At 31.4% G+C, this 4837-nt stretch overlaps 1 long non-coding RNA gene across 1 annotated transcript; it reads right to left on the reverse strand.

Moving 5' to 3' along the window:
• Positions 1-392: 392 nt before the first annotated feature.
• On the reverse strand, positions 393-4348 carry LOC105489191 (uncharacterized). The gene is made up of 4 exons (XR_011609138.1): positions 4271-4348; positions 3269-3450; positions 1039-1177; positions 393-485 (listed from the first exon to the last, which is right to left on the reverse strand). It is a non-coding gene; the product is annotated as an uncharacterized lncRNA (long non-coding RNA).
• Positions 4349-4837: the final 489 nt, after the last annotated feature.

The raw sequence follows: 4837 nt of genomic DNA on the forward strand, positions 1-4837 counted from the left end.
AAAATTTTGATTTTTAGTTTGTTCACCTTTTTCTCCTCAGGTAGACAGAAGTGACAACTTCCAAATTCTTTAAACGACATAGTGGAAAACAGAAGTGAAGCTTGTCTGTTTCTATAGGAATTTTTGCATCTATATTCAGGAAGAATATTGGTAATAAGACTGACTCAATCAATATTGCTATTCTTTTATCTTGAAGAGACAAAGCTTCCAGAAAAGCTATAATTTTGTGAAAAGAAATAGGTCATTTGGACATGATTTATCAAAAACTGTAAATACTTCCAGTAGATTACAGTCTATTCAAAATATTCATTAATCATTATTCACAATAGCCACGATATAGAAACAACCTAAGTGTTAATAAATCAGGCACAGAAAAAAACAAAAAACAAAAATCATGATCTCATTTATATGTAGAATTTATTTTTCATGTTCATATATAAAGAAACAGAGAATGAAACCGTGGTTGTCAGGGGAAGGGGCAGGACCTGGAAGGAAGAAATGGAGATGTATATCAGAAAACATCAAGTAACAGATATATAGGATGAACAAGTCCAGAGATCTAATATACAACATGAGGACTATATTTAATGAAACTTGTATTTGAGATTTTTGTTAAATAAGTAGATTTTACTGTTCTTGTTATGAAAAATTAATTATATGATGAGAGATGTTAATTTTTTCAATACAATAATCATTTTATTATCTCTGTATATTCCAAAACATCACGTTGAAAACCTCAAATATACACAATAAAATTTATTTTTTTAAAAAAAGAAAGTCCCCATCTAAGACTTAATATTTCAATTGATTGGAAAATATTTATAAATTGAAGTGTTTCTACTGAGTTTATACAGTTGTCTTGATAAATGAAATCTTTACCTAATAAGATTAAACTAGATTATTTTTGCAAGTTTTGATTCCTTTTCAAGTATTGATTTTAATTAATATTAGTAATCTGAAAGGAAACAAAAAGTCTATGACTATGAAAAATCCAGCTCCTTTATGACTCACACTAAATCTACTACTTAATGTACTCACATAATTGAATACGCTCACATTTCTCATTGACCATCTTTAAGACAGTTGAAACAGGATAATTTCCAAGAAGGCATTCATACTGAAAGGCCTCCATATAAATCAGATCCAAATTGAAAATTTTCATGCAGAATCCAACTAGCTGAAATGGCAATATTTGAAATAATGAGAAATCTTAAACTGTACAATGTGGCAGGTAAAAAAATAATTCATAGAAATCATAAGTCAGCCTCTAAAAGATGACCATTTTCCTTACATATCTCCAGTAGGTTCCACTGACTGAGAAAAACTGCAAGTTGAAGCTTTGTTTTTTTTCCCCTCTCTGGTAGTGTTAGAAATTGCAAATTCGGGAACTTTTAAGTAAAGAACTAATTTTCCATATCTCTGTCATGGTAATGGATTAACAGATTGTACCTTTCAGAGTTAATGGATTAAACATAATACCACTCAGCTGTAAAAGAAAACAAGCTATCAACAGATATAACTTCAAGGATGAATCTCAAAATTATTATGCTAAGTTATAGAAAAACAAAGAAAACAAAATGGAGTATCTACTATATGATTCTCTATATAAAAGTCTGTACATTTATTATTGATAAATATTGACAAAAAAGAATATTATTGTCTCCAACCTTGGTGGAGAGTATGGAAGGGGACAGGGAAAATAAGGATTTAATTTATACAGGGATTTGAGGAAAGGATTGTAGGTGATGGATATCTTTATTATCTTAATTAAAAAATTTTTTCATGACTATATACACATTCAAAACTCAATAAATTGTACACTTTACAGAAGTGAAGTTTACTGTAAATCACTTATTGTTCAATAAAGCAATATAAAAACAAAAAGTTATTAAGAGTATCAGTTTGTATTCTAGGCAATGGAATCCCAATTTTTATGAAACCTCCTAACTGAAATTTCCCTGTGACTCTAAACAGAAACAAGAACTGCGTGATTTAATTAAAGTTTTTATTTCTACTCTGCATCTTCTTTGTTATTGTAAACCCATAATACATATTTGTATATGAGTGCTCTGGGCAAGACCTTGGAGGTTAGACTCAATCTCATTTGAATGATCTCAGACCAATTTCTTATTAAAGGTATTCCAGAAACCCAGTGGCAGGTGTCTACCCATATTTTCTATGAGCAATAGCGGCATCAAATAAACAATGAGATTTTTCAACTTTGAATTTAAAATGTGCCTTATATTTGATGGTATTTCATGCTTTCAATTATTGTTAATTATTGAAAATAGGAAACGTTTATTAGCAAGTAGGCTCACCTCTTATGAAATTTCATAATGTTTGCCTCTGAAACATTTCTATTCATTGCTATGAATTATATCCTGTTGTTCTTTTATTACTTAAAGAAGGGGAAATCCATGACTTTTTATCCTTTCTGTTGTGAACTAAGCATGCTTTTAAACAATTTATTGGAACTCTCTGTTTAAAAATTTAAACATTCCTTGTTTGTTGGTAGATTATAACTTAAGGCTGAAACAAGTAAATAGTAGGCAGAATAAGACCTCTCAATGTAACAATAAAGTGAGATATTTTACTAAAAGTAAAATCAGCTCAGATATCAGAACATATTGCAATTACCAGATATTGCTTAATTTTTGAAATGTATAAGATTTAATCTATACTTGCTGTCAGTTATATTTTGGAATATGACTGCAGAATACAATACATTGTGGAACCAGTAAATTTTTTTACCCATCAAAATAGTCTACAATTAAAATAAAGCTTTTAAGGATTCCCTAACGATAGAATTACATATGGAAAAAATAACACGGAAGCTCTTAAAATGTGTTAGCTGAATATTATGTCAAAAAAGGATCCCTCCCTAAGATCATGACCTCTGTAATACTCCAAAGAGTCAATTCATTGGATTTGCAAAAAGATACTGTTATAGAATGTCACTGATCAGCTCTGGAATTTGCAAAATTTACTGGAAAAAAATTTGCTTGAAGATTATTTCTAGTACATTCATAAGAGTTGCTTAAGGTGACAGAGACTTCAGGTAGAAACTTTCAAAATATTTGCCATTATGCCTCATCAGTATTGGTGAAGAGATTTTGCTAATCTTACTGCCTTTTTCTAGTGCACTCCTCATTTATCACAAGCATCATTCTGGAAAAAGTGTCAAAATGGAACACGGCAATAATCCAAGCCTCATTGTCCAATATTTCAAAAAAAAAAATCTTCAAATAGATTTCAAGAAACCACTCACCTGCTACAGGTTTTCTCTAAATGTTTGCATTTTTTCCTGACTTATTTTTGATGAATTAAAGCTTTCCACTCCCAAAGAACTATAAATGATGGTAGCATAATTTTCCATTTGATTTTGTGTCCCCGGCTGGGGAATTCCAACTTGTCTCTCCAATGATAGAGACTTTCACTTTACTTGGATTCCTAACAGATGAATTTGAAAAGTCTTACCACTTACTAAGAAATTTTACTGCTTCTCTCATCCTTAGTACTCAGTAAAAGCAAAGAGAATCAATGACATTTTAAAACTACATTAGCAAATGTATTTGGCATTCTTGAACTTCCTTGATCAACAGAGTCACCTCTGACCCTCCTGTTCACGATACCCATACCTTGTAGGTCTCATGCCTTTCACTAGCAAGTTTGCCTCCATGAGGTTGAATATGGCACTCCTGATTTTGAACTCTAGCTTATCTCATCAATACATCACAAATTATTTGTATGATTTATGCAATATATCCAGTTTTAATAATAGGTAAAACCTCCTTTCTTTACATTCTTGCAACAGGCTCTAAATGATCTAATACTAAAAACTGTCTTACGAAAATATACCAGAAAGAGAAATGCCTTAGAACAATTTTGAAAAGACCCAGTTAAGTACTTTTGAACATTAAAGGAGCAGTTAATCTCCAGCGTATTGATCCATGGCTAAATGTGTTCTAGTTTAAAAGATATAGGACATGGACTGCCACTATATCAGGAAATGTAAAGCACAAGGAGTCTTAATAATCCTCCAGAAATAGATGGCTTTGGTTGGTGTATCAGTCACAGTGTAGTCAACAGAAAGGAAAACCACATAGTAATTCAAACAGGAAAAGGTCAATAAGAAAAGTTATTAACTATAGCAAGTAATTGGAGTAATGTGATGTTGGCTAATGATTTAAAAAAAAAAAAAAAAACTCCAAATAATATAGTACACAGTCAAGATCCAGAAACTGTTGGAGAGGGCAAAGTAATGGCTCACAGAATGGCAATAAGTTGTTGGGGTGCTCACTGACTGGACTTCTGAAAATCCGCCCTCTAGAACTTACTGTAAATCCTTAGGGTTCCAGAAAAAGGCAGAGGTTACTAAGGTAACCTCCACTGACAACAGTTACCATCATGCCAGCTGGTAAAGAAAACATAGTTAAAGGACCCAGATCACATTTTTGCATAGCAGTGAATGAAAGATGAATTTGGAACTGAGAGGCAATAAATAGATAAGTGGCACAGAAAGAGACAAGGCTTCCCTCAATACTTTTGAATCAAAATAATCGCATGACATGAGCGTCTAACTGTAGGCACAAATTTTATATTTTAATTGGCATGCTGTTATCTAGCTATTGTATTTTCTCCTTTCTGGAATAAAATTCTAGATTGTTAGCATTTTTAAAAATCTCAGCCTTGATATTAACAAAGTCTCTATTCTTAAATTTTTCTTGTGTGATTTAGTCTCTCTTTGGTATTAGAATCCAACCATTGGCTTCAGTTTTTTTATTATTATTATTACAAATCAAAAATCTAAACATTAAGCCAAACAGCAGTGATTTGG

Source organism: Macaca nemestrina, chromosome 1 (genome assembly GCF_043159975.1).
Source record: "Macaca nemestrina isolate mMacNem1 chromosome 1, mMacNem.hap1, whole genome shotgun sequence".
Classification (NCBI taxonomy): Eukaryota; Metazoa; Chordata; class Mammalia; order Primates; family Cercopithecidae; genus Macaca; species Macaca nemestrina.